We start from the raw sequence: 15,709 nt of genomic DNA on the forward strand, positions 1-15,709 counted from the left end.
GGTGAACTCCGGCGGACCTCAGCGGGGGAAGTGACACATGAAGGAAATTGGACGCACGACCTTTGTGAATCGCGGCAGACCCAAAATTTCGTTGGACAACGCACAGCGGGGATTGCGACAGGACCGGGTAAGTAAATCTGCCCCAGTGTTACCTAACATGGAGGCTTAGATACAGCATCTGAGCTACACATGCAGATACCTCTTTGGTGGAAGCTCAGAAACAGAAGCTCAACTCTATGTATAGTATATGGGGGTCATTTACTAAGGGCCCGATTCGCGTTTTCCCGACGTGTTACCCGAATATTTCCGATTTGCGTCGATTTTCCCTGTATTGCCCCGGGTTTTTGGCGCACGTGATCAGATTTTGGCGCCTCGGCGCTGGCATGCACTATGGGGCAGATTTACTTACCCGGTCCGTTCGCGATCCAGCGGCGCGTTCTCTGCGGTGGATTCGGGTCCGGCCGGGATTCATTAAGGTAGTTCCTCCGACGTCCACCAGGTGGCGCTGCTGCGCTGAAGAGCATCGGAACGCACTCAAATACACCGGCCTATCCTGGATGAAGGTAAGTGCAAGCTCCGCGACACTTTCGGTTTTTAAATGAGGCGGTTTTTCCGAATCCGTCGGGTTTTCGTTCGGCCACGCCCCCCGATTTCCGTCACGTGCGGCAAAAACCCGGGGCAATACAAGGAAAATCGCCGCAAATCGGAAATATTCGGGTAACACGTCGGGAAAACACGAATCGGGCCCTTAGTAAATGACCCCCTATATCTCTATAATGACAGCTTAGATATAGCAGATCAGCTCTATGTATGGTATACATCACTATAATGGAAGCTTAGATACAGCAGCTCTGCTCTTTGCGAGATAGATAACTTTATAATAGTAACTTAGATACAGCAGCTCTTCTCCGTGTAAGATAAATACCTCTATAAAGACAGCTTAGATACACCAGCTCTACTCTGTGTAGGATAGATACCTCTATAAAGACAGCTTAGATACACCAGCTCTACTATGTGTAGGATAGATACCTCTATAAAGACAGCTTAGATACACCAGCTCTACTATGTGTAGGATAGATACCTCTATAAAGACAGCTTAGATACACCAGCTCTACTATGTGTAGTACAGAAATCTCTATAAAGGCAGCTTAGATACAGCAACTCTGCCCTGTGTAAGATACATACCTCTATAATGACATCTTAGATACAGCAACTCTGCTTTGTGTAAGAGAGATACCTCTATAAAAACAGCTTAGATACAGGAGCACTGTTCTGGGTAAGATAGATACTTCTATAAAGGTAGCTTAGATACAGCAGCTCTGCTCTGGGTAAGATAGATACCTCTATAAAGGCAGCTTAGATATAGCAGCTCTGCTCTGTGTAAGGTAGATACCTCTATAATGGCAGCTTAGATACAGCAGTTCTGCTCTGTGTAAGGTAGATACCTCTATTACGGCAGCTTAGATACAGCAGCTCTGCCCTGTGTAGGATAGATAGCTCTATAAAGGCAGCTTAGATACAGCAGCTCTACTCTGTGTAAGGTAGATACCTCTATAATGGCAGTTTAGATACAGCAGCTCTGTCCGGTGTAAGATAGATACCTCTATTACGGCGGCTTAGATACAGCAGCTCTGCTCTGGGTAAGATAGATACCTCTATAATGACATCTTAGACACATCAGCTCTGTACGGTGTAAGATAGATACCTCTATAATGGCAGCTTAGATACGGCAGTTCTGCTCTGTGTAGGATAGATCCCTCTATAAAGGCAGCTTAGATACAGCAATCACTTGTATGTATAGTATTAGTGATAGTTCTGTAATGGTTTCTGTTTTACTATCCACTATCATTAGCAGTGAGTGTAGAAATGGCTTATACGGACCCCTGTAGCGCCCACTAGTGAATGTGACCCGGTCCGAGTAGGGGCCATCAGAGGTATGAAACCACTCGAACACATTGACATTTTAAATGTATGTATCAAAAAAATTCCGCTGTGTTATCACAGGTTTTGGATTTTTTTATCCGCATCACTATATAAGTATTACATTATCCTGGTTATTTCTATTTTTTTAACCTCCTCTATGGTTACAAAAATATGTGACCTCTGACCTGTGGTGCATCCAAAATGATCTAACGATCTAATATCCTACCATCCTGATGTAATGACATAAGGACAATTAACCTAATGCGGTTGTATGAGACATCCGTCAGCAGAAGGTAATAACCTATAGAGGAAGTAATCGTAACGCCGGCTTGGAAATGCCAAGTTCCGTGTCCCCGTCGTCATCATCATCATGACCCGGCAGTGATATATGCAGCATCAGAGATAAGAAACACCTACATAGCCTGGGGGGTGGCGAGTAATGACTGTGGGTGCAACCACTTACCTGAATCGACATTGTGAGAAGTAATATACAGCACAGGAGCCTATTATACATCAGGACTGAATACAATTAGGTGATTCCTGCACTCATAGGCACTGGTAAGCTGAGATACCTCTACCATGGCAGCTTAGATACAGCAGCTCAGCTTTGTAATAATAATTCCTTTTTATATATAGCGCACACAGATTACACAGAGTTTGCCAAATCGGTCCCTGTCCCCAATGGGGCTCACAATCTAATCAACCTACCAGAATGTTTTGGAGTGTGGGAGGAAACCGGAGGACCAGGAGGAAACCCACGCAAACACAGAGAGAACATACAAACTCTTTGCAGATGTTGACCTGGATGGGACTTGGACCTAGGACCCCAGATGCTGCTCCACTGGTTCTGTCTCAGTTGGACCTTTGTACCTAGTTCTCACCTTTGACCAAACAATCTGTAATATTAAAGCGGTTTTCTAGGAACTCTCCGCCCCGTCTCCCTGCTTCTATACTGTGCTAGTCAGGAGAACAGCATATGGCCTAGGGTACACGGATACTCACCTTTCCCCGTTCCCCCAGAGCTACAGCAGTCTTCTTCTTTACACTGTATGTGGCTCTGAAGATGGCAGACGTGATGATGTCACCACGATGCGTCTACTGGCTTCAGAGCCGCGTACAGCCACTGACTAGAGGAGACGGGAAGAAGACTGCTGCTGCTTCAGGGAATCGGTGAAAAGTGAGTCATTTTTTTTTCCGCAGTGAAACATACATTGGGAACGGGGGCAGGGGATTCTACAGACGGGGGCAATTATATGTGAGGGGGCTAGAGAAAAGGGGCTATTATTAGAGCCCCCTCTTCTATGGCTATGATTATAAGCTACTGTTAAGAAACTGTGAATACTGGCTACTGTGAGGGAACTGTGTCTACTGGCTATTGTGGGGGAACTGTGACTATTGGCTACTGTGAGGGAAATGTGACTATTGGCTACTGTGAGGGAACTGTGACTATTGGCTACTGTGGGGGAACTGTGACTATTGGCTACTGTGAGGGAAATGTGACTATTGGCTACTGTGAGGGAACTGTGAATATTAGCTACTGTGAGGGAACTGTGACTATTGGCTATTGTGGGGGATCTGTGACTATTGGCTATTGTGAGGGAACTGTGACTATTGGCTACTGTGGGGGAACTGTGACTATTGGCTACTGTGAGGGAAATGTGACTATTGGCTACTGTGAGGGAAATGTGACTATTGGCTTCTGTGGGGTAACTGTGACTATTCGCTATCGTGTGTGGGCAGCGTGACTATTGTAGGGGCACATACTGGCCACGCTGGTGTCTCATAACATAGAGACAATAATACTCATGTTATTTAACGTTATGTTCAGCTTTGTGATTGCCCTCATTCTGATACATTCGACCCTGTTAAGGCAACCACTGAGGCCAGTGATTGGACTAAATAGGTCCAGTATCCACATTCCACCTTGGACATGACCTAGTGACCCTGTAGGATCACACTTTGGTTCTAAATGTGGTTTATTCCCGAATATCTTCAGCGTCCCCTTCTGCTGCAGCACTTGATCTCTCAGTGTTAGCTTTTGGGATGAATCACTGGTTTTAAATCTACAATGTGGCACAAGTGTCCTCTTTGTCCAAGGCGACGTCTCAGGAAGTCCATGTTTTGTATCAGTACTGGACAAGTCCGGTAAAGTCCCATATTACCACATCTTGCTATCGGTATAGAATATTCCGGAGAATCGCAGCTTCCTTCCCAGGACGTCACTTGAGATCTAAAGCCGATGACATTTCCACTCCAAAGTTGCAAAATTGCTAAACAATAAAGTAAAATTACTGGAATGGAGGAAGATAGACGGTCAAGAGAACGGGAAATGATGTTGTGACCTATCAGTTCCAGTCTAAGCTTTTCCCAGGTGACGAGATTTTAGAAACCTTCCTTATACTTTAAGAGAATTGAAGAGTCTTCAAAATCGTCTGCAATGTTATTAGCTTCTAAAACAATGGGGCTCATTTACTAAGGGCTCCGCGGCCGCACTATCGTCTGGTTTCCCAAATGTTTCCGTTTTGCGCTGAATTCCGCCGGGATTTTGGCGCACGCAATCGGATTTCGGCGCCAGCTTTCACGTGACAGAAATGGGGGGGCGTGGCCTTCGGACAACCCGACGGATTCTGAAAAACCATGGAATTTAAAAAAGCGAAATGTGTCGCAAGATCAAGCACTTACGTGCACCGGGAAGAAGAAGGTGAATTCCGGCGGACCTCAGCGAATCGGGCACACGGACCTTAGTGAATCCCAGCAGACCTGAATCCACGTCGGACAACGCGCCGCGGGATCGCGACAGGATCGGGTAGGTAAATTAGTCCCATTCTGTCACGGGTGCTCCTGCGACTCTTATCGTGGGTTGTGGGCTTACCCATGCCCCTCTCTCCCAGCCAGTATGTTCCTATTCCGGCTCTGGCAGCTGTGTGCGCACGTCCTGGACTCCTAGGGCACGCGCCATCCAGCTCTCGAAGATTTAAAGGGCCAGCGCACCGCTGATTGGTGCTGGCCATTCCAGGATGTGGTTAAAAGCCGGCCTCTCCCAGCATTCCCTGCCAGATCTTAGTGCTCTATGCCGTTGAAAAAGCTTGCACCCTTGCCTAGTGCCTGTTTGTTGATTTTCCGTTGTGACCTTGGTTCCGTGTTTGACTTTGATCCTGTTCCGCCTGCCTTGACCTCTTGTAACGTCCCTGACTCTGATCCCGTGCTGCCAGTCCTGACCTCCTGCCTGTCCCAGACTATGTTTCTGCCTAACGTCTTTGTACCTCGCCTTGGCTGCCACCGTGGACAGAGTCAAACTCTATGGACAACCTGGTGGTACCACACTGCAGAAAGTCCAACCCGCTTTGCGGTGGGCTCTGGTGAAAACCAGGTGCCACTTAGATTCCGGTCCCAAGTGTCTGCTTACGTCATCGTCTGCGGTGGTCCAGTGGGTCCACTACCCCTCAAGCCTGACACGTTCATCCCCTCACCCCAAGGTTTCGACGCCTGGGACGCTCGATTATTGACAAAAGGGGGATCTGCACTAACCATGGGTCGTGTTGAGCCTCTTGCCTCAGGCAGCACCACCAGGTAGCATCAAAGGTGCAGTTATCTGTTACAAAGTGGGTCCTGGCACTTAAAAATAGCATCTCTTCATATCTGATGTCAGCATGGGTGTGATATGTTGCATGGATAACCCACTTGCTAAAAATATAATATGTTAAATAACTACTTGATGGGGCAGAGGGGGCAACATTCTATGTTTCACTGCAGGCAGCAGAGAGTTTAGGTTCACCCATGGTGACTACAAGTTCCTAATAGCTGGGGTCACTACGTCTGGGATCATCTGGCCTATAAAATACAAGTCTGGGAATCTACATCCCACCGGACCAGATCCAGCACCCCCTTCTGTGTGTTACAAGGTCATCTAATTTAGGAGGACGAAGCAGAATAGAAATGACGAAAGTATATAGGAAACACCTTCCCCTTCTCCCAGTACGTAGCGGAAGGTACAAGTTTATAGAATTTTAAGTATTTGGGATTATTAATCAAGCGGCGGTGTACTGTAAGCTAGATCATGTAGATTAGTAAGTAAATTATGTTCTGAGAACAGGTATAAACCAGAGATTTGGTCCTGTACTCAGGGGAAGTATTAAAGCTGTACATGTAGCAAGTCCTCCCCAAATGTGGCTTTTTGCCTGTGATACATCTGGTGGCAGTGTCTTGTGTTATGGGCAGGGGTGCACCAGCCATGAGGCAAGTTGAGCCTCTTGCCTCAGGCAGCACCACCTGTATCAAGGTGGGGGGCATCATTAGATGTGCAGTTACCTGCTACAAAGCAGGACCGGACACTTGAAAATGGTGTCTCTTTACACCCAATATCAAAACAGGTATAAGATACTGCATTGAATACCCACCTACTAAAAAAAACAACTGATATATGTGATGGCTATGGGGGTTGTGTGCGACAGACGCGTAATAAAATGCCATCAAAAGTTGCAGCACATAGATCAGGGTGGAGACTGGAGTTAATTTGCGCCAATACTTACGCCTAAACGGAAAGTCGCAATACGTGAATTCAGTCGTATTGTGAAAACTTTCACGAAATTTAGTACAAGAGGGTCTATGTCAAAGTGACCTTGCACTGTCCTATGTTCATGTGGCGCAATGGAAAGTCGCGAAACAGCATTTGCACCACAACTGGACCAAAACATAGACAAAAAAAACAATGATACATAATCCCCATAGAATATGTCTGTATTGTCTATGGAATATGAGTTTAAAGAAAAAGTTAGGCCCTATCCATATGATGCTCAGTGCTGAGACCCTCACAGATCACGAAAACGAGGGCTCCGGTGGGGTCCCACGTACCTCCGTCAGATTAATGGAGCAGGCGGCCGCACATGACCGTTCTGCTCCATTAATCTCTATGGAGCTGACGGAAATTACTGAGGCCCTACTTACCACCAATCACTGCCCTACAGTCACCATCGGGTACTGGTACTACGCCCGTAGAGAGATACTGATCTGCTTCGAGGAAGTGCAAGTAGGGAAAAACATTTACATCCACTAGATGACAGGTTTGGTGCTTGTAATGCAGGTTACTCAAGGTTTCGGTAGGTTATTCTATGTGTAAACCCTAATTGCACGACCCATTACCCAACAGGTTAGGGTTAGGCCATGACATGGACTTCATAATAGGTCAAATAGCGGTATTTAAAAACATGTTCTTAAATGTCCATGAATTTGCCCAGTTACAGTCCTAAAATGGACTGATCCCCCCTTTTTGGAATTGAGGGATCATAGACTCCAGGACTTTTAGGTCTCAGACAGTCCAATATTGCTGGGACAGTCACGTAAAACCCAGTTGTGGGCTCTTTCTTAACCCACTCCAGCTCTGGCGTTGCTGCGGTACTTCAGGTTCTGGAGTTCACTGGACATTCTTAGTTTAATTTACATTATTTGGCTCCCTGTCAGCATATTTATGTATGGAGCTTGGTTCTGGTGTTCTATTTATGTATGAAGCTTGGTGCTGGTGCAGTATTTTTAAACGGAGTCCAGTTCTGGTGCTATATATTTGAACAGAGTCTGGTCCTGGTCCCTTATTTATGTATTGAGTTACAGTGCTGTAAATATGTACTGAGCTTGGTTCTGTATTTATGTGTGGAGCATGATTCTTTTGCAATACTTTTGAATGGAGCCCAGTTCTGGTGCTGTACTTTTGAATGGAGTACCATTCTGGTGCCTTATTTATGTATTAAGCTCAGTTCCGGAGTTTATGGACTGAGCTTGGTTTGTATTTATGTATGGAGCTCGGTTCTGGTGCCCTATTTATGTACTGAGCTTGGTTCTGGTGCTGTATAAACTCCTATATGAATATATGGTGAGCTTTGTTCTGTATGCATGTATATAGCTTGATTCTTTTGCAGTATTTTTGAATGGAACACAGTTCTGGTGCTGTATTTTTGAATGAAGCCCAGTTCTGGTGCCTTATTTATGTATTAAGCTCAGTTCTGGAGTTTATGGACTGAGCTTGGTTTGTATTTATGTACGGAGCTCGGTTTTGGTGCTATACTTATAAACTTAGCTCTGTTATTTATGTATAGGGCTCAGTTCTGGTGCTGTATTCATGTACTGAGCTTGGTTCTGTATTTATGTAAGGAGCTCAGTTCTGGTGCTGTATTTATGAACTTAGATTGGTTCTGTATTCATGTATTGGCCTCAGTTCTGGTGCTGTATTTATGTACTGAGCTTGGTTCTGTATTCATGTATGTAGCTTGCTTCTGGTGCAGTATTTTCGAATGGAGCACAGTTCTGTTGCCTTATTTATATATTGAGCTCTGTTCTAGTTCTGTATTTATCTACACAACTATTATAACAATACATGACCAGCACTATATAGTAAATTAAGAGAAACTCTTTACACATTTTAAGTAAGGGGGGAGTCTGTATATTCTGAAATTAATCTGAGGGGAATAGGAGAATGGCGCTACAACACATCCGAACGCACTGTATGTAACGTTTTATATATAGGAGGGGGAGGGACTGTTTATTTTATAATTGTTACCATTAATTTGGGTAGCATTGACTTCTAGGGGTTGTATTGATCTTCGGAATCATCTGTCATTTCATAGGAGAAAGCAATTCTCTCCTAATCCCTTGTATCCGTGTCACATGGATCAATGAAAATTGGTTACTCATGACAATTGATTCCATCCCCGGAGGAGACAGCGTCTAATCAATCTTCTCCAATGTGTAGAGAGACAATTAAAGGATTTCTAGGATTAGATAAACATGGCTGCTCCCTTCTTCAAACAAATGCAATACCACATGCAACCTGCAGACGGGGGTGGCGCTGTTTTTTAGAAAAAAATGTAAACCAATCCTGCAGGTAACGACTATGGCAGTTTTATATCATTATTCTTTATGACCTGTGATAAAGTTTTAAAGTAGTTCTTCTAGGTACATCTGATTTTACAGGATTATAGTCAGGTGTATAACACTGGCTTACAAAATATTGACCAAATTAATGTGCCCACAACTGTGCCTCCTATATGAATTTATAGAAAATATGGGCACCTGTATTATTAAGCTGACTTTTCCATTCAATGTCGTGATCAGTGCTGGCAGTGGTGAACCTAACCTGTTACCCACGTCTATTACAGTGTGCTAGAGGCAGGCAGTAATAGATAGTACAGCAGTACAGGCAGTCCCCGGGTTACATACAAGATAGGGTCTGGAGGTTTGTTCTTAAGTTGAATTTGTATGCAAGTCGAAACTGTATATTTTATAATTGAAGTTCTAGACAATTTTTTTTCTTTTGCCCCAGTGACAATTGGAGTTTCAAAATTTTTGGTGTAATTGGACCACGAATTATCAATAAAGCTTCATTACAGACACCTCACAGCTGATCATTGCAGTCTGGGACTATAGTAAAGCATCCAGAGAGCTTCACCAGAGGTCACAGTGGGCAGAGGGGTCCGTCTGTAACTATGGGTTGTCTGTAAGTCGGGTGTCCTTAAGTAGGGGACCGCCTGTATATGGTACCAATAAAAACATCATCTCATCCTGCAAAACAATACACGACTCCATACATCAAAGTTACAGGCGTCAGAATACGGTGATGTAATGATTTTTTTTTTCTATTTTTTATACAGGTATTAAAATCTAACTGGCCTAAAGAATAAAGAGGAGCACAGAAATCTGTGAAAAACAAATCCATGAGGAAAATGCTGCAACTATATATTAAGTTTTTTATACCCAGCATCTCAGTACAATGTATGGGATATTAGTGTAGTATATATACAGGGGGCACTGATAGGTGTAGTATATATACAGGGGGCACTGATAGGTGTAGTATATATACAGGGGGCACTGATGGGTGTAGTATATATACAGGGGGCACTGATAGGTGTAGTATATATACAGGGGGCACTGATAGGTGTAGTATATATACAGGGGGCACTGATGGGTGTAGTATATATACAGGGGGCACTGATAGGTGTAGTATATATACAGGGGGCACTGATAGGTGTAGTATATATACAGGGGGCACTGATAGGTGTAGTATATATACAGGGGGCACTGATAGGTGTAGTATATATACAGGGGGCACTGATGGGTGTAGTATATATACAGGGGCACTGATAGGTGTAGTATATATACAGGGGGCACTGATGGGTGTAGTATATATACAGGGGGCACTGATGGGTGTAGTATATATACAGGGGCACTGATAGGTGTAGTATATATACAGGGGGCACTGATAGGTGTAGTATATATACAGGGGGCACTGACGGGTGTAGTATATATACAGGGGCACTGACAGGTGTAGTATATATACAGGGGCACTGATAGGTGTAGTATATATACAGGGGCACTGATAGGTGTAGTATATATACAGGGGGCACTGATGGGTGTAGTATATATACAGGGGGCACTGATGGGTGTAGTATATATACAGGGGGCACTGATAGGTGTAGTATATATACAGGGGGCACTGATAGGTGTAGTATATATACAGGGGGCACTGATAGGTGTAGTATATATACAGGGGGCACTGATAGGTGTAGTATATATATAGGGGCACTGACAGGTGTAGTATATATACAGGGGGCACTGATGGGTGTAGTATATATACAGGGGCACTGATAGGTGTAGTATATATACAGGGGGCACTGATGGGTGTAGTATATATACAGGGGCACTGATAGGTGTAGTATATATACAGGGGCACTGATAGGTGTAGTATATATACAGGGGGCACTGATAGGTGTAGTATATATACAGGGGGCACTGATAGGTGTAGTATATATACAGGGGGCACTGATAGGTGTAGTATATATACAGGGGGCACTGATGGGTGTAGTATATATACAGGGGCACTGATAGGTGTAGTGTATATACAGGGGGCACTGATGGGTGTAGTATATATACAGGGGGCACTGATGGGTGTAGTATATATACAGGGGCACTGATAGGTGTAGTATATATACAGGGGGCACTGATAGGTGTAGTATATATACAGGGGGCACTGATGGGTGTAGTATATATACAGGGGCACTGACAGGTGTAGTATATATACAGGGGCACTGATAGGTGTAGTATATATACAGGGGCACTGATAGGTGTAGTATATATACAGGGGGCACTGATGGGTGTAGTATATATACAGGGGGCACTGATGGGTGTAGTATATATACAGGGGGCACTGATAGGTGTAGTATATATACAGGGGGCACTGATAGGTGTAGTATATATACAGGGGGCACTGACAGGTGTAGTATATATACAGGGGACACTGATAGGTGTAGTATATATACAGGGGGCACTGATAGGTGTAGTATATATACAGGGGGCACTGATAGGTGTAGTATATATACAGGGGGCACTGATGGGTGTAGTATATATACAGGGGCACTGATAGGTGTAGTATATATACAGGGGGCACTGATGGGTGTAGTATATATACAGGGGCACTGATAGGTGTAGTATATATACAGGGGGCACTGATGGGTGTAGTATATATACAGGGAGCACTGATAGGTGTAGTATATATACAGGGGCACTGATAGGTGTAGTATATATACAGGGGGCACTGATGGGTGTAGTATATATACAGGGAGCACTGATAGGTGTAGTATATATACAGGGAGCACTGATAGGTGTAGTATATATACAGGGGGCACTGATAGGTGTAGTATATATACAGGGGGCACTGATGGGTGTAGTATATATACAGGGGCACTGATAGGTGTAGTATATATACAGGGGGCACTGATAGGTGTAGTATATATACAGGGGGCACTGATGGGTGTAGTATATATACAGGGGCACTGACAGGTGTAGTATATATACAGGGGCACTGATAGGTGTAGTATATATACAGGGGCACTGATAGGTGTAGTATATATACAGGGGGCACTGATGGGTGTAGTATATATACAGGGGGCACTGATGGGTGTAGTATATATACAGGGGGCACTGATAGGTGTAGTATATATACAGGGGGCACTGATAGGTGTAGTATATATACAGGGGGCACTGATAGGTGTAGTATATATACAGGGGGCACTGATAGGTGTAGTATATATACAGGGGGCACTGATGGGTGTAGTATATATACAGGGGGCACTGATAGGTGTAGTATATATACAGGGGGCACTGATAGGTGTAGTATATATACAGGGGGCACTGATAGGTGTAGTATATATACAGGGGGCACTGATAGGTGTAGTATATATACAGGGGGCACTGATGGGTGTAGTATATATACAGGGGCACTGATAGGTGTAGTATATATACAGGGGGCACTGATGGGTGTAGTATATATACAGGGGGCACTGATGGGTGTAGTATATATACAGGGGCACTGATAGGTGTAGTATATATACAGGGGGCACTGATAGGTGTAGTATATATACAGGGGGCACTGACGGGTGTAGTATATATACAGGGGCACTGACAGGTGTAGTATATATACAGGGGCACTGATAGGTGTAGTATATATACAGGGGCACTGATAGGTGTAGTATATATACAGGGGGCACTGATGGGTGTAGTATATATACAGGGGGCACTGATGGGTGTAGTATATATACAGGGGGCACTGATAGGTGTAGTATATATACAGGGGGCACTGATAGGTGTAGTATATATACAGGGGGCACTGATAGGTGTAGTATATATACAGGGGGCACTGATAGGTGTAGTATATATACAGGGGCACTGACAGGTGTAGTATATATACAGGGGGCACTGATGGGTGTAGTATATATACAGGGGCACTGATAGGTGTAGTATATATACAGGGGGCACTGATGGGTGTAGTATATATACAGGGGCACTGATAGGTGTAGTATATATACAGGGGCACTGATAGGTGTAGTATATATACAGGGGGCACTGATAGGTGTAGTATATATACAGGGGGCACTGATAGGTGTAGTATATATACAGGGGGCACTGATGGGTGTAGTATATATACAGGGGCACTGATAGGTGTAGTGTATATACAGGGGGCACTGATGGGTGTAGTATATATACAGGGGGCACTGATGGGTGTAGTATATATACAGGGGCACTGATAGGTGTAGTATATATACAGGGGGCACTGATAGGTGTAGTATATATACAGGGGGCACTGATGGGTGTAGTATATATACAGGGGCACTGACAGGTGTAGTATATATACAGGGGCACTGATAGGTGTAGTATATATACAGGGGCACTGATAGGTGTAGTATATATACAGGGGGCACTGATGGGTGTAGTATATATACAGGGGGCACTGATGGGTGTAGTATATATACAGGGGGCACTGATAGGTGTAGTATATATACAGGGGGCACTGATAGGTGTAGTATATATACAGGGGGCACTGACAGGTGTAGTATATATACAGGGGACACTGATAGGTGTAGTATATATACAGGGGGCACTGATAGGTGTAGTATATATACAGGGGGCACTGATAGGTGTAGTATATATACAGGGGGCACTGATGGGTGTAGTATATATACAGGGGCACTGATAGGTGTAGTATATATACAGGGGGCACTGATGGGTGTAGTATATATACAGGGGCACTGATAGGTGTAGTATATATACAGGGGGCACTGATGGGTGTAGTATATATACAGGGGGCACTGATGGGTGTAGTATATATACAGGGGCACTGATAGGTGTAGTATATATACAGGGGGCACTGATAGGTGTAGTATATATACAGGGGGCACTGATGGGTGTAGTATATATACAGGGGCACTGACAGGTGTAGTATATATACAGGGGCACTGATAGGTGTAGTATATATACAGGGGCACTGATAGGTGTAGTATATATACAGGGGGCACTGATGGGTGTAGTATATATACAGGGGGCACTGATGGGTGTAGTATATATACAGGGGGCACTGATAGGTGTAGTATATATACAGGGGGCACTGATAGGTGTAGTATATATACAGGGGGCACTGACAGGTGTAGTATATATACAGGGGACACTGATAGGTGTAGTATATATACAGGGGGCACTGATAGGTGTAGTATATATACAGGGGGCACTGATAGGTGTAGTATATATACAGGGGGCACTGATAGGTGTAGTATATATACAGGGGGCACTGACAGGTGTAGTATATATACAGGGGGCACTGACAGGTGTAGTATATATACAGGGGGCACTGATAGGTGGAGTATATATACAGGGGGCACTGATAGGTGTAGTATATATACCGGGGGGACTGATAGGTGTAGTATATATACAGGGGGCACTGATGGGTGTAGTATATATACAGAGGGCACTGATGGGTGTAGTATATATACAGGGGGCACTGATGGGTGTAGTATATATACAGGGGGCACTGATGGGTGTAGTATATATACAGGGGGCACTGATAGGTGTAGTATATATACAGGGGGCACTGATAGGTGTAGTATATATACAGGGGGCACTGATGGGTGTAGTATATATACAGAGGGCACTGATAGGTGTAGTATATATACAGGGAGCACTGATAGGTGTAGTATATATACCGGGGGGACTGATAGGTGTAGTATATATACAGGAGGCACTGATAGCTGTAGTATATATACAGGGGGCACTGACAGGTGTAGTATATATACAGGGGGCACTGACAGGTGTAGTATATATACAGGGGGCACTGATAGGTGTAGTATATATACAGGGGGCACTGATGGGTGTAGTATATATACAGGGGGCACTGATAGGTGTAGTATATATACAGGGGGCACTGATGGGTGTAGTATATATACAGAGGGCACTGATGGGTGTAGTATATATACAGAGGGCACTGATGGGTGTAGTATATATACAGAGGGCACTGATGGGTGTAGTATATATACAGGGGGCACTGATAGGTGTAGTATATATACAGGGAGCACTGATAGGTGTAGTATATATACAGGGAGCACTGATAGGTGTAGTATATATACAGGGGGCACTGATAGCTGTAGTATATATACAGGGGGCACTGACAGGTGTAGTATATATACAGGGGGCACTGACAGGTGTAGTATATATACAGGGGGCACTGACAGGTGTAGTATATATACAGGGGGCACTGATAGGTGTAGTATATATACAGGGGGCACTGATAGGTGTAGTATATATAGAGGGTGCACTGATAGGTGTAGTATATATACAGGGGGCACTGATGGGTGTAGTATATATACAGAGGGTACTGATGGGTGTAGTATATATACAGGGGGCACTGATGGGTGTAGTATATATACAGAGGGCACTGACAGGTGTAGTATATATACAGGGGGCACTGATAGGTGTAGTATATATACAGGGGGCACTGAAAGGTGTAGTATATATAGAGGGTGCACTGATAGGTGTAGTATATATACAGGGGGCACTGATAGGTGTAGTATATATACAGGGGGCACTGATAGGTGTAGTATATATACAGGGGGCAGTGATAGGTGTAGTATATATACAGGGGGCACTGATGGGTGTAGTATATATACAGGGGGCACTGATAGGTGTAGTATATATACAGAGGGCACTGATAGGTGTAGTATATATACAGGGGGCACTGATAGGTGTAGTATATATAGAGGGTGCACTGATAGGTGTAGTATATATACAGGGGGCACTGATAGGTGTAGTATATATACAGGGGGCACTGATAGGTGTAGTATATATACAGGGGGCAGTGATAGGTGTAGTATATATACAGGGGGCACTGATGGGTGTAGTATATATACAGGGGGCACTGATAGGTGTAGTATATATACAGGGGGCACTGATAGGTGTAGTATATATAGAGGGTGCACTG

This window comes from Engystomops pustulosus, chromosome 6 (assembly GCF_040894005.1).
Source record: "Engystomops pustulosus chromosome 6, aEngPut4.maternal, whole genome shotgun sequence".
NCBI classification, from domain to species: domain Eukaryota; kingdom Metazoa; phylum Chordata; class Amphibia; order Anura; family Leptodactylidae; genus Engystomops; species Engystomops pustulosus.